General features: G+C 37.4%; 1 long non-coding RNA gene across 2 annotated transcripts; it reads right to left on the reverse strand.

Moving 5' to 3' along the window:
- Positions 1–1,171: 1,171 nt before the first annotated feature.
- Positions 1,172–21,370, reverse strand: LOC132312785 (uncharacterized). Of its 2 annotated transcripts, XR_009483330.1 has the most exons (6): positions 18,821–21,370; positions 18,185–18,706; positions 12,740–17,939; positions 12,620–12,658; positions 5,953–6,137; positions 1,172–1,877 (listed from the first exon to the last, which is right to left on the reverse strand). It is a non-coding gene; the product is annotated as an uncharacterized LOC132312785 (long non-coding RNA). The 2 variants fall into 2 exon arrangements; XR_009483329.1 differs by having other exon boundaries at positions 12,740–18,706.
- Positions 21,371–21,705: the final 335 nt, after the last annotated feature.

Consider the following 21,705-nt stretch of genomic DNA (forward strand, 5'->3'; position numbering starts at 1 on the left):
CCAAAGTGTGGTGTTTTGATAAGCTTAAATGGGTATGCAAAATATGAGAAGTGTTAAAACAAATTGAAATTTAAATAAACTGAGTTTAAGATTTAGGCTTGGGCTTGGGCCTAATTGTAAAGTCCAGATTATTTTTTTTTAGAATTTTGAATTGGGCCTAATTTTAGGCTGGGCTTATTTAAATGGGTTTCACAAATGGGTTGATTTTTTGGGTGGTTGGTTCTTTGAATTAAAAAAAAAAAAAACTACTTTTTAGTTTTTCTAAAAGGTTACACCTTTTAAATTAAAAAACCACTTTTTAATTTTTTCAAAGGGTTACACCTTTTTCCGAACCATCATAACCCATGGTTGCACCCACTCGAAAAGGCACATTGCAACCTATTGGAATGGATGTGTGTATTGGTGAACAGACACCATGTGAACCATTGCAACCTATTGGAATAGATGTGTTTAGTGGTGAACAGACACCATGTGAACCATTGCAACCTATTGCAATGGTTGTGTCCAATAACGAAGAGATACACCCTATCCGAAAAGACATTTCTGTTTCTATAAATACCCCCCTTTGGATCATTTGCAAGTTATTCATTTTCATTTTCTTCTATCTCCCTCTCTAGACTTGAACCCAACCCAAGTGGGTTCAAACCATAGGTTAAGTGGTCCGAACCACTTAGACCTTAATCCAATTTCATCGAGCCATATTAAGATTGGTCCGAACCATTTGGTTCGGATTACACCCAATTCAGCATTTGTATAGTATATAGATGCATTTTTGAGTCAGAAAGAGTATTACATGGAGGAAGTTTGCCGTATCCACGAGTTTGTAGTGCTGCTACTGGTGGATGTAGACCGTTGTATCCTGGGAGATAGACGTCACTGAGTCCGTTAGCACCATAGCGGGACGAATCTGTCTTAAAGACATAGTATCCAATACTAGCCTCGGTCCAGGTTCATTCCTTACATATTATTATTATTTTATTGCTTTATTTTGCATATTTAATTAAATATAGAGTTGCATATTTAATTAATGATTTATTAACATATTGTTAATTATCTCATGACATATTAGTACAAGGGTTGTTATATCTTAAATGTCACGTGAAGCATATATATTTACCAACACCGGTCATTGTGGTTTTTTTCCTTGGCGGTATTCCGCTAATGGTGAATAGAGAAGAAAATTGTATACCCCATTATTGTTGCACAGTAAAAATTGAAATCAGACTTCGAATTTTATTTCTTTGTGGGTTTTTTCCACATATATCTTGCTGTCACTTTATGGATGATTCTCATTGCTTATTTTATTTGTACTTAGTTGATTGAACACACATCCTATTTTAATCACACAAAGACGCAAAAAGATTAATTCGACATTCATTGTTCTTTCCACTTCTTTTCCCAACAACCATCACTAGAACCATCCAACCATCATCCCACCAACCATTCATCTCTCCTCTCCATCCCACAAACCATCACCACTACCATCCACACAACCATCCTCCAGTCGTAGAACGGTATATGCATATATATGTGTGTGTGTGTGTGTGCATAGTATATACATAATTTCTCCATAATATTGGGGATCATCACTGATCAGTCTTGCAATTTTGTAATCTCCCTCTTTCTCTTTCAAAAACCCTACCTTTACAAATATCTTCTTTGTCTCTCGCCATGCTTTTATCTTCAGGCCACTCACATCGACACCTCTTCACCATCACATTCTCTCTGAAAAACTCTTACAAACCCTAACCATCATTTCTTCAACCCAACCTGCAAAAAACCCTAGCAAAACCCACGCCGTCCTCGATGAGGACTCCTACGTCACCTGTGATACCCCCAATTTTCATGTGTAGGTTGGTCAAGTCCATATCCGAAAACTGGGAATATCAAAAGTCAATCAATAGTAAACAAGCACGTAATACAAAAAGATGAATAAAAATGAATAATAAATAGGGTGAATGAAAAACTAATTAATAAATAATAAAATTTTCATTAACAAATATTCTTTAATCAAATTAATCTCCAAAGTGTACAACTTGGGAATCCATAATCAAGGACCCATAATTAAATCAATAATCTTAAATAATAAATGATTAGTCTAAACCAGTATAGACATGAAGTAGTATCATATGTCGATAAATTCAGAAGAGTGATGAAAAATGTCTCTGCTCAGTACGAACTCAACTCTAGAACTGGAACTAATAAAAACCTAAAAATAAATGTGGGTCATGTAATAAGTATATAGTCAATACATACATATACTCTAATGCCTTGGATTTTTCTGGATTTTGTTTTTATTTTATTTTATTTATTTCTCACGCCTCGTTTTGCGTGCCATGCAGGTCCCAAAGGCCTTTTAGGTTATTTTCTTGAACGAGGGTTTTGTAAAGGTATTTTTAATTATTTTAAATCAATGTGAGGTGATGGGATCATTTTTAGAAATTTTCGGAAGTCATGACGATTTCCGGGCTCGAGAACTTCTCCCGATTTTGCCATCTTAAGTAATGGGCATTGTGGTCTTTTTGCACATATATAGGGGAGATATTTTGGGAACCTTGTTGGCATTGCAAGAGTTGTAGATGGGCAAAAGGGTAAACCAACCAAAAAGGGAAATCAACCACATTTTGACAAGTGGCAAGCTATGGACCACAAGTCAACTTTTGATTAAATACACCCACTATGTACAAGTTGACTTTTGATCACAAGTCAACTTTTATGCCTATGTGTTAAACTTTCGTTGAAAGAAGCTCAGTATTTGGAGAGTCAGTCACTGCTAAAGAAATCAAATCAGTTGTGACAGATTAGGCCCTCGCAAGAGACCAGGCCTGATGGGTTTTCCACCAAGATTCTTACAACAAGTTCAGAGCATTGTGGAACATGATGTGGTAAATGCTGTTGAATGTTCCTTCTCAAATACTAAGCTGTTATCTGCCTCATTCCCAAAACAAGCAATTGTGTTGAAGCTGCTTACAGACCAATCTCATTGTGCTCTAACAGTTTACAGGATTACTGCTAAGCTAATGGATACAAGGTTGAGTTCAGTGCTAAGGAGAATTGTAGGTTGTGAGCAATCAGCTTTTGTGAAAGGCGGGAAAATCCATGAGAAATGCCATTATGGTGAAAGAAATTATAAGAGGGTTTCAGACTACAAAGTTTCATCAGCCAATGGCCTTTAAAATAGACGTCAAAAAGGCATATGACTGTTTGTTGGGACTTGTTTCATGTTCTAAAAGCTTTTGGATTTGGTAATAAATGGATTGAATGGATAACAGAATGCATATCTAACTCATAATTTCCTGTGGTAATAAATGGCACTCCTGCAGGGTATTTCAGCCGAAAAAGGGTTTGAGGCAAGGTTGCCCTTTCTCTCCCCTTCTTTTCACACATATTACAGAATTCTTCTCCTCTATGGTTCAGGCTGAAAGGAATAATGGGGGGTTCACACTAAGGATGTATGCAGATGATCTATTTCTGATTCCTAAAGCAAGTGTGAGGTCAGCTAAATATATCTTGAATATCAATAAGTTCAAAACCCTCTCGGGTCTGGAAGTGAGTTTTGAAAAAAGTAAGGTCTTCTTCTCTAATGCTTCGTTCGGTAGAAAAGAAAAAAATTGGATGGAAGGGAGAGAAAAAGGGATGGGTGAGACATCCCTAGAAAAGAGATTGTGGCCTTCCCTCTTTTTGTTCTGTTGGATGGAAGAGAAGAGAATAAGCTCACAATTTATTATATTCGTTAGGAGAGAAGGAGAAAGAGAAATTTAAATTATTTTTACCATTATACCCATCAGTATCTATAATATTATAACTTATAGAGGATACTATCGTAATTTAAAACTTGTATAATTTAGGATAATATTATAATCAAAAACTTCTATAATAGTCCCACTTGCCATCTTGCCCCTCTTCCGCCTATATTTGGAGGGATGAAAGTTTGTAGAGGAAGAAGGATGGCTCATCCCTCCTATTATCCTTTCTTTCCTTGCCTCCTCTCTACGGAATGAAGGAAGTTTGCTCCTTCCTTCCTATCTTTCCTCTACACCTCTTCCTTCCTTCCTACCGAACAAAGCATAAAACAGTTAGAAGGAAAAAAATTTCTCTGCAGAATCTCAAAGGTAAACTGAGGTTCCTTGCCTCTTCAATATTTGGGGCTTCCTATGATTGATAAAGGCTTGAAAAAGAAGAATTGTAAAGCTCAGACCGACAAGATTGCTGCAAAACTCAATGGGTGGAGCTCTCTTAATCTATCACTTGCTGGTAAGGTTGAGTTGATAAGATCTGTGATCTATTCTATCATCCATTATTGGTGCGCAGTAAGCTTGCTTGTGCAAAATCTGAAGGAGGGTTTGGTTTAAGAAGAGTTGCAGAAATAGACAACGCCAAATGCAGTTTATTTTGGGACAAAGAAAGGGTATAAAGCAGATTCCATGGTTGAAGAATCTTTACCTTAAGCATGATTCTATTTCATCTTGTTCATTGATGTATAATAACTCCACCTTCTGGAAGATTCCGTAAGGGGTCAGGGAATTTATGTCAGCAAACGTCCAATTTCAGATTGGGGATGAGCTAAGATCAGTTACACAAGAATTCATGGTGAACGAGGTTACAGAAATTTGGAATCTTACTACTTATGTTCCTATCAATCAAGGCTTTGATTCCATTAGATGAAAATATGGTCAAGCTAGTTTTAAGTCTTTCTGAAAATACTATAGAAATGAAACCCCCAAGAGGTACTGGTCCGAATTGTTTGGAATGGTGGAAGACTGACGGCAAGTGTGACCTCTTGTTTGGCCATCCAAGACAAGCTGCCTACTTTGAACAATTTGCAGCAAAGAGGTATATGTGTTATTCCAATATGCCATCATTGCATGTTGAATGCTGATTCAAGAGATCATATGTTTTTTAATTGTAGCTTTGCTCAAGTTATACAGAGGTGGTAGGTTGATCTGTTCAATTGGGATTGGAGCAGGGTGAATAACTATGATCAGTTGGTGGAAACGCTCGTTTCTCAGTTCAGGACCAGAATGCAGCAAGCTTTTAAAGTTAACTATCACTTTAACATTCTGGAATATGTGATGGTATAGGAACTTGAAACCTCGTGACAATGTCTTTGTTAATCCTCAGCAAACTACTACTCAAATTATTTGGAATGTAGCTGACACTTCAGTTATTCAGCTGCAAAAGCTGGTGAGAATGTTTTGAGAATGTTCAGTTTTTAATGACTCGAGTACTGTGATTGAATTGGTTAATGTAAAGTGGTTAAGGTGCTACATTTTTCCTTTGCAAGATTATTTCTTGGTAATCTCCCTGCTTGCCAATTTCTGGAAGCGGGTGTATTTTAATTGTTTTGTAATGGGGAGGTCTTCCTCTCCTCCTTTTGCGGTTGTGGCTCCTTAATAGGGGGAAAAAAAGATAGATCACTCACTGTTTCAGCCATTAATGACTTCAATCAAGATAAAAACAAAGAAAAAAAGTGCTAGTATAGGATGGAAGATCAAAAGTCACAAGATATAGTCAGGAAGTGCATATCAAATATAAAATTGGTTGAAAGAGAAAAAGATAGAAACTCTACAGAACTCAGACCCAAATCAAACACAGACCTCTTAAAAAATAATAATAAATATATAAAATAAAATAAAATAAAATAAAACTTCAGTTAATTAATATCTGAACAACAGAATGAAACAACACACAATTAAGACAGGGAAAGTAAGGTGGAGATAGAATTAATGGACACGGTTAGCAAGCAACGACAATTTGCTATCTGTTTACACACTATATTATTCATCATTTCAAAATTATTTTACAAATTTCTGAACGATTTCACAAATTTCTTAACGATTCAAAGATGAACTTGATGAAGCTAAAACTGAAATGAGTTTAGTGAATTCATAGAACTCATGGCAATAATATGTATGTGTGTGCACATATAGAGAGAGATAGTGAGTAGAAAACCTGATTGAGCCAACAATACTTGATGCACGCGATTGAATATCGAAGTTGTAGTTGATCCAAGAACTGATTTGATCAGTTGGGAAAGAGCAAAGAAGTGATTTGATTGCCCAAACATACCGCGATCTAAGAGGCAAGAGCACCAACATGAGAAAGTGGGTTCTGCTCAGAGCACCCTAGATCTTCTCCTGCCAAGAGAGTACAAGAGGGTTCTGTGTAAGAACTCTAAGACCTTGACATAAGCAATACATAATATTTGATTGTCCAAACATACGGCTTTATTTGTTGGGCACTCTAAACTGCAGGGCAAAACTATAGAATAACATTAATTCAGGCACTTCTAGAACTTCTGGTGAAAAACTGCCGGTGTAGCATAAAATTCTGGTAGTGTACACGGACGGACAGGAGTAAAATACATAACAAAATTAACATTTGAACAGGGGATACTGATTACAAAAATAAAAAAATGACAACTAGTGCAACTTAGGCATAAAATTGGAAGAGCTTTATTCAATCACATTTTTATATATCTTATACATTTGAATTCATCTTTCAAATTCGATTTATATATCTTATAAATTTCAGCTCATCAATTCACAATGCAGTATTTGGGGCATATCATGTCTTCTAATAATTTAAATATAACACACTTGGTGTTGTTACGAGGAAGCAACACACTGAAAGGCAGACTTAATTTCAGTACGATACCAAGAGCATAGTATAAAAATAACAAGATTTTCTAAGCATGTCATTATAACTGCAAACTCCATAAATCAATCAATTTCATAAATATTAAGATAGAAATTGAAATTACAATATTTGAAATAGTCATAACCCAAGTGCTAAATTAGCTGGAGACAAACAACCATAGAATGAAATTGATGGACAATAAACACTGAAATAGTGACCACCCAACCCAACCCAACCCAAGTGATACTCAAACAGGAAAGAGTGTCTCAACGTATTGATGGACACTAGAGTGTTTAAACCATGAAAGGTCATGAAAAGAAGATACAGGATGGCGTGCTACATCATCAAGCTTCTTAAAGGTGTTATCCTTCATGTTGTACGAGATTATCATATTGGGGGCTACAAATAGCACCAAAAACACATCCCCTTCATCTTCTCCATGAATTAAACTAAGCACAGAGACCGTATCATCACGGACAACCATCTCCTCCTCCTTTGAAGCAAGATCAACCACCATTGGGTTAAGGTCAACCCGACACTTCAATGTCCACTTGGAGTAATCACTTTCCATCTCAGAAACGTTGACATTAAATCCGGTAGCACCATAATAATCGATAAAATGCAAATGACCTCTGGACTTCCCAAAATGAAAGAATTTATGAGCAACAATCTGAAATGGTGGAGATGGTATTGAGAAGAATCTTTCTACATCAATATCAAAGTATATGGAATTTTCGACTGGGCTTAAGGAAATCCAATGAATGGAACCATTGCAATAGACTCCATTATTGAGGCTCAAACTTAATGCTGCCGGAAAAGGATGCTGATCGACAATATTGGGCGGTGAAGACTAGGCATTGGTTTCTGAAGAATAAATACGCATTTGACACTAGTACCCACACTTCTCTAGTTCACTCTGAAGCAAAACAACTTTGTAGTGAAGTGATTTTAAAGGATCAAAAACCAAATATAAAAAGTCGTCAAGTGTTGATGATAGTTCGTGAGCAGGATGAGGAGTTCGTTCCACGTATGCCAAGAGATCTGAGATCAGTATCCAAGTGGAGATCCAAGCAACACAAGGGATTCTCTAGGTACGGAGATTGAGAAAAGGAAGGCCGACCTCGGTACCATGCAAACTCGAGCTTGTCAGAGGATAAGTATTAATGTGGTGGTTCTTCCTGTTTTAAAGGCTGATCAACACCCCATAGTGTTTACTTCCTCGGTCAATGCCTTTTAGTCCTTTGGCTGAGCCCGCTCTTATCCAAAGGTTCGATGGCTTCTTCGTCTGACGGATGAGACATTGATGGATGGGCCGCGGCGCTTTGCCCTCCGGTCAAAGGAGGTAACGGCGCTCCCTAATTAATGCGGGTCTTATCAAATGTCTTTCGTAATTAATGCGTTTCTTATCCTTCATCGCTCGAGCTTAGGTACCGGGTATCTTTTCCCCCTTGTGCTAGCCTCGGACTAAGGCAACCTCTTAGATCTCAACCACCTATCCACATGTCTTCAGATTCCCGTGCTTCAGTGGGGATAGGCCCCTTTCGAGGTCCTGCCTTCATGACCTCGCAGGTTCTCATCCCAGTTCTATCCCGAGGTCTTTTTTGCCAAGAAGGGAAATGTGTAAACAGGTTTGTCGAGGTTGCTCTTTGAAAGAGCAACCTCGAGCGAGCCAGGGGGGGGAGGAGCCCATCTGACTGGAGCGGGGCGCGTCCGCGGTAGAGGAAGGGTAGCGACCCCTTCCTCGGCCAGTAATCTCGGTTATTGGATTGGTAGCTCGAGAATACCTAATTCACCGTGGGCACGCCAGGTTAGCACTGGCCAGTCGTGCCTATGTTGCAGAGGTGGCGCCACGTAACCAGGTATTGTGGCGCGGTCATCAACACCAGGAAACCTGAAGGCCTTGGAAAAAGGGTAGGGGAGAGTAGAGAATTGCTTGGTAGTAGGATTGTAAACGTGGTAAGACCTCCTGGAACCATTATTATAATTATAATTCTTGTTTTCACAGCAGATGAGTAGAAAACCATTACAAGAGTCTTCTATGGTTGTAGTAGTATTCATATCAGTAAATACAGCAAGTGGCTTGTTTTCTTCTCCGCCATTAATAGTATTAGAACCATTACATCGATTCATCAAGTCAGAGTGAATGAGAGGAATGAATTTGATGAATACAGTTTCGGATCTAGAGCTGAAGAAAAGGCCGGAGATTTTGGGATCATGGAATTGTGGATGTTGGTGTTGCCAATGAAGGAAAGAAAAACTATAACTGGAGATGAGAAAGAGCCATGTTTTAGAGACTGACCTAAATCGAATGAGGGATTTCGCCGGCAGACGCTGAAGGATCTCCGCCACAAGGTCGGCATTGTCGCCAATGATTTCAGCGGCGGCGACAGTGACTATGACAGAGATTTGGTCCGCCAACGACGGTCTTTGTGCATTATTCCGGTGGCACCTTTTCGAGTTAGAAGCCATTCGCTCAACAAATTATTTCTCTTGATAGATCTCAAACGGACGCCCTTTCGATCCCAACCGACTGCCCACCTTCTGCTACCTTGTGAGACCTCCTATATAGGCAAACGATATCAAAACTCGGTAAAGATATACTCATATAAGTGAAATCCTGATAAAACAGTGACTGACAACGGACCGGATTAGTTTGTTCGGTCTTTTGGTGGTTATATTCAATTTCACGGTTTCTGCTTTATATATATGTAAGGGTACAGGCGTTTCAAATCACATTTATAAATAAAAATAAAATAATACGGGATTCCTCACAGAAATCATTGTTGTGAATTGGGCACGTTTATAAAAGCCTAAGCATCATTGTTGTGAATTGGGACTAGTCTTGATTGGTTCAAGTGACCAATACTTGGTTAGAAGTGAAGCACCTTTAAAATCGCATCCTCAATGAAATTATTTTGAAATCCATTTTACTGTTCACCAGCACGAGGGCACCATGCAATCAAGTGCCACAGGCCTCCCCCATCCCGAAAGGCCCACCGACCAATGACCATCAACACATTAATGACTCTCATGACCAAAATAAGACTATTAATTATTCAACCAATGTAAAACAGATATTTTGTCCTCGGATTCGGGTGAGAGGGTGAGAACCGATCTAGTATCACAGCCCACTAATTATTCGGATAATAAAAGTAAAATTCTATTGAGGGTTCAAATCCGGGGCAGAGTAAGTGTGTATTCTTTGGGGCTAAAACCTAGCCCAAACCATCTAGGTTCGGTCCTAGGTTTAGCTCATTGAGGACAGGTCTGAACTGTGACCCATTGGTCCTCGATTTAGCTCATCGAGGCCTGGTCTGTGACCCAATGGGCGTTCATGTCTTATACCAATTCTTATCCTAACAAAATCGCTCTGTAGCATATTAAACCCTAGCCCAGTGAACCAACTTTTGAGATATGTTTATCTACCATGAAGGAAATAAATCAGAAAAGGAGTTGTAGATGGTTCAACTTGAAATTCACAATAACAATGATAACAACAGATAAACTGTGTATGAAAAATAATCATTCATCACTATCCCTGATGTCATAGGGGAAAATACTGAACACGAATCTAGTGGCCCTGTGATGGCACTAAGCCAGAAATATGAACAACTTTTCTCTGAATTTCTAGCTTAGCTCAGCCAACCAACTCACACTTGCTGCCTATAACACACAGCAAGTAAAACACTTTTACACACAAGTATAGTTGCAAGAATATAAAGACAATAACACCCACGAATTTACAGAAGCACAAGGCTTCCAACCTTTTACTATTATTCACAAAACAGTATAAGGAAATGCCTCAACCTGCAGAAGCATACAAGAGTCTCTCACAACACAACTCTGTGTCTCACTCTCAATCTACCCTCTCTACAGAACCCACATTAGCAATATATAGGCAAACTCTCAAAACCGCCCACAACTGCCCACTAAAGTGGTGGATAACACCCCCATCCACCTACAACTACCCACTAAAGTGGTGGATGACACCCCCATCCACCTAGGGTCATGTTGGCACCCACTAAGTGTGTCACCACTACATATGTAGTTGACAAGCCCAACTACTAGCTTGTTGGCACGCTCTGCTCATGCCACTTGTCCACAGGAAGTTACACATTATTTGCCACCTTCTATATATCAGCATAGTGGAAGAAACCGACTCTAACCACCTGTGTGTTGTCCCCTCAGATCTGTGCCATATGCATGGGAAGTTACTCAGCACACCCCCACTCCCCATAATATATGCATATGAGTGGGAAGTTGGGAAGTTACTCAGCACACCCCCACTACCCGTAATATATGCACACTAGTGGGAAGTGTTAGTAACTTCCCCCAACCAACTGAGCCCACTTAGCCATCTTCTGTAACCATAAGTAACTTCCCCCAGCCAGCTGAGCCCACTTAGCCATCTTCTGTAACCATAAGTAACTTCCCCCAACCAACTGAGCCCACTTAGCCGTCTTCTGTAACCATAAGCCATGACTTATGTAGTCCATGCTTTAAGCAACATCTGAGCCAACCTCGTGAACCTAGCCCATGCCAAGCCCACTAATCTGCACCCACATATAAATGTCTCAAAGTGCACGACATCCAAATCGAGTACCGTCTGCGCCAACCATCTTCTATGGACTCAAGGTACCCCCCATAAAGATCCCAAGCCAAAACTCCAAGCTTCACTTTTTCGCCATATTTACGAAAATGCCATTAGGCACCCCCAGTGCACGCTGACAGCATCCCATGGCTGTCAGGGGGCTTGTCAAGGTCCCAACCTCGTAACACTTGACCACAAGCATTTAAGCAGATATTCAAAATTGCCACAACATTTCTCTAAGTTGGCAGCTCCATAAAAAAAACTTAGAAACCAACTTTACACCCATTTAGGTATTTACTGCATCTACATCATTGAGAACCATAACTATTTTTTCATCTGCTAGACAAGGAAATTCTCTTCAGGTTGTCTTTGCCACAAATAGTGTGAAGCTTCTATCCACCGAAGAAGGACCAGAAACTTCTTCTCCTGCACTGCCCAACGGGACTTCTCCGTTCAAGAGTCTTTAGACACCACGTGTGTCACTGAAGGATCAAGTTCTGTGGTGATTATGGCTCCCAACTCCTCTGCCATCTTCCAGAGGGGGTGATTTTCAGCCTGGAATTGAGTTGGGAAAACCCAACTAAATACAACTTTACACATTTCTAGAACTTCCTTCCGCACTGTTTTCAACACTTATCAGGAATCATTAAACATTTTATCAGGAACCATAATCTATTTCAAGTCTAAAATTTTCTTGCAAGGTGAATTAATGAACAATAAGAACACATTCTGATATGAAGTGCTCGTGCAAATGGCTCATTAATTATGATAGTTTTGGAAAAATCATAAAATAACCAATAAATGAACAATAAAAATATAAAATAACATTTCTGAGAATCCAATAAATTTTGGAGAACACCAACAGTTGGGAGTCACTGCAACAATGAATAGTTGGAATAGCTTACAGAAACAGTTGGAATAATGGATTCAATATTGCAACAACTGAAACTGCCCGCTAAACCTTAATTTAGTTTCCATGAAGGGTGACAAATTCTCATTGAATTACACTCCCACCCTATGGTCAGTATTAAGCTCCAATACTCTCAAAGTGGCACATTAGCGCATGGTGAAGCTATAGGGGCAAGAGACACAGTCTACTAGATAGTGCGCTGTGCTCCAATGAAGAGCAAGTACAGGCACACGTGCTGATACATTTATGTAGATGTGCATTCTAACGAAAGACCACTATGAAATTCAAACCCACCCCCAATCAGATAAGCAGCAGCAGCATCAACAACAACAACAACAACAACAAAGACTTTTCCCAAATCAGCTAAGCACCAAATTGGAAATATATGATGAAACTCTTGATCCAAAACCAGACCAAAAATAATTGTAACAAAAATAAAACACAAGAGGTCAAATCTAGTCATTGTAAGATTCATTTACCTGCCTTGCGTCTCTGTTCTCAAGATTGTCCCCAAGTTCCTACAAGGAAGAACCCAATTAGTAGAAGTGAGTGAAGAAAACATTTTATAATATCATAAAAGAAGCAGAAACAGGGCATACCGGGTCGAAGAAAATACTGTGGATGCACCTGAGAACTTTAAAAACGGTACTAAGGGCTCCATCAACCTCACTTTCATCACTTTTTAGCTCAGAAAGAGACTTACAATTGAAGCCAAATTGTCGAGAACTCGAAGCAAAGAAATGATAGCTGTCCATCAGTAACAGATTCTACTTATTCTGACTTCACCCAAACCTAAAATAAAGGACACTGACATATATTTTTAGGCTTCTAAATGGTATAGATCGACTCCAAATGAATGTGTTACCAAAGTAAATAACATGCATGTAGAAACGCAATGGTATTTACAAAGGTCATTACCCACTGTGGTCCCAGATAATTAAGGATATTTGCACAAATAGGCTGCTGTCAGGGCTTGAACTCACAGCCTGAGTAGTTTGCAGTTACTAAGCAATGCCAGGATTAAATGTCTGCAGATGCTAGGGAGACGTAAATTTTGGACAATATTCAAGCAAAAAGAAGAAACGTATAGGGCCACGAGATTCTCCAAGAGTTTCTCCATCAGTGAACTCTCACTTCTCAAAGGTTGCCTAGGCTTTCACCCTAATCATTGACCTGGGACCACCATTATCATATTACAATACCTACATCTCATTTACCAGACCCAGACACACACAATGTTTTTTAAATCGCATCAACAAAACATATATATAGAGATAGATTAGGGGTGGAAATTTCCACCCAATTCTTTCCACAAAATTTTAGCAACCATCCAGTAGACTAGTATTCAGCCATTTACAGAAGTCCACCAAAGTATTGGACAAAATTTATCAGCTATACAGTACACTGAAGTTCAGGCCATTTGAAAAGGTAAAAATGAACCATTATCCAGTAGTCCCCGTTAATCGAGTGCAACGGACGGGTGGACTGAGGTACAGCCAGACTTTGGCTTTGTTAGAACAAAATGGCTGCTGCTATAGTCAGCCCGGGCTTTTATCACTCACTAAGCAACCACCCCTACCTATTTAAGGAGGTAAGCATCCACAATATGAGTTTAAAAGCAGGAAATGATCTCCATAGAAACAGATTTACCGTCAAGCAATATGGAAGGATGCCAAACTACTTGAAGAATCCTATAGAGTATACTGAATACAACTCACAGCTTTAGTTTTTAAAGAAGATTCTATTTTCAATGGGTCCATATGAACTGATTTTCGAGTGCAATAGGAGGGTGGACAGAGGTACAGCCAGACTTTCCCTTTATTAGTACAAAATGGCTGTTGTTAGAGTCGAAACTGCAATTCTCATGCTTGCAGCCCGAGCTTTTATCACTCACCAAGCAACCACGCCTGCCTATTTCAGGGAGTAAGCATCCACAATATGAGTTTAAAAGCAGGAAATGATCTCCATAGAAACAGATGTTGCCTTTAAGTAATATGGAAGGATGCCAAACTACTTGAAGAATCCTATGGAGTGTACTGAATACAACTTAAAGCTTAGTTTTTAGAGAAGATTCTAGTTTCAACGGGTCCATATGAATTGATTTTCCATCATGGTTTCCAATCAAATTCTTCTTCTAAGGATAAATTCAAACCTAGATCATTTTTCAAATATTCCTACAAAGAAAGTAATAATTTAATTTCCCCCTATGTAGTAAGGAATTAAATAAAATGAGGATATTCAGATTAAAAATCATTGAAGGAGAAAGTAACAGTTGAATTCTGCTCCCATGTATTATGGAATTGAACAAAATGAGGAGATATGTATTAACTATCATTGATGAAAGAATGTACAGACCACTGATTACCCAATACACAAATTCCAGAAAAACTTAAAATGAGCATCCACTTTCAAATAGGTCAAACTCCCATTCTTCTTTTGTTTTTCTCATAAATGAAGGTCAAAGTCCTCGAGCTATGACTGATAAAGGGAAGGAATATCAATTTGTATCAGCAGTTTATTTTCAAAATTGGTCCTTTAAATAAAACAAAATTTAAAATGTGATGATAAACATTACTAATTTTTTTTTTGATAAGTATGATGATAAACATTACTAATGAAATGAATTATAATGACAAAATAGTTTGGTAACATACATTCCCAAAGCCTGTGTCCTAGTGGTATATTCTCTCCTTTTAAAGTGAAAGGTGGAGAATTTGAGTCTCCCCAAGAACATAATGGTAGTTCTTTGCCCCCCGCCGCCGGGGGGGGAAGGGGGGGAGAGACCCTAAGGGTATAAAATGAATAAAAAGTTTCTTGGCATGTTCAGTAATCACGAATTCAGTTCCTCCAAAACTAATCAAATTCATTCTTAATATAACTTACATCGTCCATAATGTTCTCTAAAAGGGTGTAAAAAGATTAAAAGGTACAATGGCCATTTGGCATTTCACTGCTCATGAGCTGTATTCTTGATTGCAACTGCATTTAGCACCCACAATCCATTACCATATTACTCTTCAGTAATATTTCTGACCAATTTAAAATTTGATAAGGTTGCACTGCTAGAATGAATATGGGGAAAACTTGAACCACCATTGCAAAAAGGCAGTTAAGTTACGTTGTGAATAAATCAAGATAGCTTTCAAATTCAAAACTGATGACTGATATAGGAATTTCTCAGCAAATAACTCCTAAAATAATTTCAAACGGTTAATACTATAATACCAATGACTTCCAACTTCTGTATACACGACACTCCCAAAGGTGTAAAGGCATCATCCGATTTTCAAAAAGCCTGTAAAATTATCAAATATTAAAAGTAAGAATATTGTTGCCAATCATAATGGATAACTGACTGTCTGGGCCAACATTACAATCCTTTTGGTGGCAGACATGCATAATCTCTCCATGGAAAACTACATACTCCGTATTTAGTTATTTACTTAATGATTGGCCTCAAGCAGATTAAACTTGCTTTCTAGTACAAGTAGCTACGGGGTTCGCTATTACTTTTTACATCGTCCAACCACCATAACTGAAGCTTAGGTTCGGTACATTACATAGTGACTGCATTACGAACTTGATTGTGGGAATCAACAAAAAGATGTGCACTACATGTCCCTTTAAATTTAAAAAAAAAAAAAAAAAAGGCGTCTCAAATTATCTTTGCTTAAGCATTTCATAGCATCCTTTTGTCAGGAAGAACAATTGCAGGCAAACACAATAAACAGACAAGTGACCAAGTGAATAGCCAGATTCGAACACAACATTCTCTGCTAATAACTACAAATGCATGAACATGAACCACATGATATGATAAACCACCCAATAACTAAATATTTAAGCAAACATAAAGTTTAGCTGATTACAAATTTACTTGCTCAGTATCATCAAGGATCAGCACGGCACTTTCTGGACCGAGCACCACATCAAGACCTTTCTGATGCATCCGTGTGCAATTTTCTTTTGCAATGACTCTAGAGTAAAAATACAACTTTTCAGGGTCAAGCAGCTTTGCCATTTCCATTGCATATGACTGCTCACCCATTGTGCAAATGTACATCACAAATAAGTTGCTTGCTTCTTTTACAAATGTGCGAACAAAAGGCCGCAACTTGGTCAACATGTGCATGAAGTCTAAACTGAATAGGCTACCTTTTGAAACATCACCCAATTTACATATTGAATTCCATAAAAAAAATAAAAATAAAAACATGTACAGAGTCAAAATTGTGAGATAATAAGTAATTACGATGAACATGAATAATATGAAATACTGAGTAAGAATCCAAGAACCAGAATTGATTCACAAGGACATAATAATTAGCTTAGTTGAAAAGTGAAAAATCAGGAAATTGATGATAAGATTAGTCATTTTAAATTTGAACTTTAGTTTAAGAGAGACTACTAAGTGAAAACCAAGCTAGGAGAATTTGTAGCCCCAATGTAACTACATTTCCCAGTTAGTACTCAACAACACAACAAATGTTTCAGAAGATCACATTATCCATTCTATTATGAGATTTGAGGAAAATACCACTTCCCAATACTATATCCACGTGACTCTAGCACAATGACATACTACATTTTTTTCACTTCTTCCTGAATTTTGTTAAAACTTAAATGCTATAGGCAAAACAGAAAGATTATCCAAGAATATTCTAAAAAGTTTCCATTCACAAAAGATTATAATCTTTCACGAAACCATGCCTTGGTAGACGGTGTATAATGTCTATAGAAGATTATGAAGACACCATAATTTTAGCAATACAATATTCAGTGAATAAAGCCTCACAAATCTTACTACTAAAGCAAAAGCACATAACACATAAATAAATCATACCTTGCAAAGAATCGCTCTGGCTCTTTAAATATTCTTCTTCGGGTGTTACATCTAGGAAACTAGTTGAATTACGCAGTATGTGATCTAAATCAAGCACCAAGCAAGGGCAGATCCAGGAATTGTCAATGGGATGGGTTAATATTTCTTTGGGTGGGCTAATACTAGTAATACTTTTTCTTTTTTTGGGCTGGGCTAAAATTGCCCATAATAAAAAATAAATAAATAAATTTTGGGGTGGGCTCTGGTGGGCGGATCCAGGAATTGTCAATGGGATGGGCTAATATTTCTTTAGGTGGGCTAATACTAGTAATACTTTTTCTTTTTTTTGGGCTGGGCTAAAATTGCCTAGAATATAAAATATATAAAAATAAAAAATAAAAAAAATAATTGGGGTGGGCAAATCCGCCCTTGGCATCAAGTAAAGCTTTTTATGACGTAATAAATTCTTGAAGTCTCTGTTGCGTAATAGATTGCATAATAGAGCTTTTTCATCCTCAGTGAGCCTTAAATTCTGCAAATAGAAATGCACTTATATACAAACACAAATTAAATCAAGAGAGAACAGCTATGGAGTAATATGTATGTTTAGATGGATGTCCTGAAATCTCTAAAAGCTGATTTGAAGCTCTCCTTTTTAAATAGCAAAAATAATTTAGGATGTTCAAAATGAAGATCTATAGCATTTTTTAATATGTCATTGCTGATTGAAAGTACATCATTTTCTCAACATACTGAATCAAAGAAGAAAATCCACTTATTCTTTTCCAATTGGCGAAATAAAAGAACTATATAAAATTAGAATAAATCGTAACTCCATGACTAAAATTCAAATAAGATGACCTTGTGTATATATCCCAATGGCACACCAGAACCATCATGCATCTTTTTGTTGCAATGTACGCACATTCCTCCAATATAGCCAGGATGTGCACACATATCCTTCTCTACAACCACTTCTGCACACAAACAAGAAGTTAGGAAATGGTGTCCAGACACACCCACACAATAACACTATAGACGAATGTGAACCTAAATGGTGCATATATGCAGATGTATCATAAAACCTAATTCTTGTCAAAGAACAGAAAATTACAGAAAGATACAGGTACTGTTTGGATAATGAAATGTGCTCTGCAGAAATATTTAAACACAATTACTGAAGACAAATCAACGTAAAAAAAAAAGTGAGAGAGATGCACACCACTTGCATGCTTGAGTCCATTAAGCATCCATTAAACACTCTTTCCAAAAAATTCGCCATCTCTGTTATGGTCCATAATTGTCAGGGTCAATGAAATCAGATTGGTTTTTTTTTTTTTTTTTTTTTTTAATTATTATTATTATTATTTTACTTTGGCAAGAAACACACTCACATGCCCACTCACACACACTTTATTGCCCACAACTGGGCCCCTCCCCTCCTCTTTGAGGACGGGAAGGCCAGATTGATTTTAACTGCATTGTAGACAGTTTATAATGTCTAAATAAGCAGCAGTATGATACTCAGTAAATAAAGTTACTAATCCCTTATTACTAAAGCAAAAGGTGACACATTGTTTTTCCTCCAAGTTATGATTACCCTTACCTTCTTGCCTTCGGTAGCCTTGACCAATGCAAAATTCTCTCATCATAATATAGTTTCACACTTTTACGCCAAAAAGCTTGGGTGGACTATCAGAGTTCTTAGAATTCTCTGGCCCGTGTACATCATTTTCTCAACACACTGAATCAAAGAAGAAAATCCACTTACTTTTCCAATTTGTGAAATAAAAGAACAATATAAAATTAGAAAATTAGAAAAATCACAATTCCATGACTAAAATTCAAAAAAGATGACCTTGTGTATATATCCCAATGGCACACCAGAACCATCATCCATCTTTTTGCCGCAATGTACACACATTCCTCCAATATAGCCAGGATGTGCACACATATCCTTCTCTACAAACACTTGTGCACACAAATAACAAGATAGGAAATGGTGTCTAGACACACCCACACAATAATACTATAGACGAATGTGAACCTAAATGGTGAATAAATATGCATATGTATCATAAAACCTAATTCTTGTCAAAGAACAGAAAATTTGCAGTAAGATACAGGTACTGCTTTGATAATGAAAGGTGCTCAGCAGAAATATTTAAACACAATTACTGAAGAGAAATCACCCTAAAAAATAAATAAATAAAATGTGAGAGAGAGATGCACACCACATGCATGCATGAGTCCATTAAACACTCTTTTCACAAAATTGGACATCTCTGTTATGGTCCATAATTGTCAGGGTCATTGAAATCAGATTGGTTTTATTATTATTATTATTATTATTATTATTATTTTACTTTGGTAAGAATCACACTCACACACAATATTGCCCACAACTGGGCTCGAACCCCTCCCCTCCTCCTTAAGGATGGGAAGGTCAGATTGATTTTAATTGCCTGGTAAACAGTTTATAATGTCTATCTAATAAGTAGTATAATACTCAGTGAATAAAGTTACTAATCCCTTACTACTAAAGCAACCCTAACCTTTTTGATCGACTTTGCAAAATTTTCTCCTCGGAATAAAGTTTTACGCCAAAAAGCTTGGGTGGACTTATCAGATTTCTTAGAATTCTCTGGCCCTTGTGGTGATGGAAGTGCCAGATTGATGCAACCTCCCATGGATTTACAAATTCTTCTTTCCGGATGGGATTATCCCATGTAACCTTTACAACCGGTCAATTCAACATAACAGCTAACAAACTTATTTTTCTTAAGCGAAAACAACTAATTAAGATGCATATTAAAAGAACACAGAATAAAAATAGACGTTTTATTTGACTTGAATCACCTTCAAAAGCTTCCAGAGTGAATGCCGCCTGGGATTAGGATAGGCCACAGTCCCCTCGAACCGTTAAATATCTGTAGAATCCTCGGATTCAAAGTGCATTCTAAACCTCATCCCCGACTGCCAATCAATATTCAATGTTGCGGTTACAAGTAAGACCGGCACACAATAAAGTGGACTCAAAGATCTTGGGTAACAAACAGCATCGAATGGTTGCCTGCAGACAGCCTTGGTGACTCCTTCAGTAATATGTCAAGTCCTCACTATACTTTTGCCTTTTTTGCGATTCCTACTGATATAAGACATCATTCTCACCCCTCCTAAGCAGGATTACATCATATTTATGAAGTGGTTTTCGTGTTCACAAATTCTTTCCAGTTTTTACTTAAATAAACCCCTGGAGACCTCCCAAGGTATACCATGGATATATCGTGCGTGTATGAGCTGGGAGGTCTCCGGGGGTTAATTTTGGGAAGATATGACTAATACAATGCTGGTGACTATAATTTTGAAGTTACAAATTAAAATTTTTACTAAAGTCGACATCCTTAATACTCATTTTCCCTTCACCGTCATAGTTTATTTAAGTAAAAACTGGAAAGAATTTGTGAACACTAAAAAAAACTTCATAAAGATGATGTAATCGTGTGCAGGAAGGGTGAGAATGATGGTCTTATATCAGTAGGAATTGCAAAAAAGCGCAGAAATGTAGTGAGGACTCAAGATATCACTTAAAATATTGGAAACTCTGCAAGGGATCATGGCTGGAGCTATCCTACGACTCTCAGCGCCCAAATGCTCAGCGTGTCCTGAGCAAAATAGTAAACGTATGAACCCACGCATGGCAATAGCACCATCTTCCCAGCGCATTCGAACCATAACAGCTTATCAACCTCAACCTCAACCTCGACTTCATCCATTTGGCAAAAAAAACCTAAAAAAAATCACCCATATCTACACAGTTATAAATCTACAATGAACTGTAACTATTAAAACCCTAACCAATTTTGATTCACCAACATCAGATTCATGGGAAGATGAATACAAAAATCAAACCAAAATATTAGACATTATAGATTGAGAATCAAATCCTAATACCCAACCAAATTTTACTCGAAATCAAACTTCAAGGGAAAAAATTAATATTAAATGACCAAAAATAAATAAAAAGACTAGTAGCTTTCATCATCAAATTAATATTAAATGACCAAAAATAAATAAAAAGACTCCTAGCTTTCATCATCAAATCAACGCATTAAACATTAACACAAACTCAAATATTGATGTGCATATATATGCATACATAAACTAAAGTGCCGTATGTTTCAGCAAATTGATTCCCAACATATAAGAACTCCAATAAGAGGCATGACTAAAAATAAAAAATTATACATGGATGAAGCTTTTCTTTCTTTCTTCTAACTTTCCCTACTAACATCAATGCGTTATTGATCTGCTAATTAGACTTTTCTACACTTTTTCACATGTTCATTTGTTGTAGGCAGTGGGCTTTGATTTAGACGAATGGACCCATTAAATATGGGCATAATGTTTAATTAAGTTATTTAATTAGTTTAAATTTAATTTACTTAAATTATTTAATTAGTGTAGCCCAGATGGTTAAATATAAAAGTAATTATTCCTAATAAAATATATTTAGAATAATTAATTTTAAGGATAATTATTATAATATAACCGGCCTGGCCCAGTTATTATGTTATCCTTATCGGGAGATGACACATGTCATCATCCTATGGATCCAAGAAGCCTATAAATAGAGGCCCGGAGGAAGAAGAAGGAGTACACGAATTCATAATTCAGAAATCCAAAATTACAGAGAGAAATACAAAAACTCTCATTCCCAACAACCAAACCTAAAGGCGAAGA

Source organism: Cornus florida, unplaced genomic scaffold (assembly GCF_030987335.1).
Source record: "Cornus florida cultivar Cherokee Brave unplaced genomic scaffold, ASM3098733v1 CherokeeBrave_3.0.0_Hap2_Chr06, whole genome shotgun sequence".
Taxonomy (NCBI): Eukaryota; Viridiplantae; Streptophyta; class Magnoliopsida; order Cornales; family Cornaceae; genus Cornus; species Cornus florida.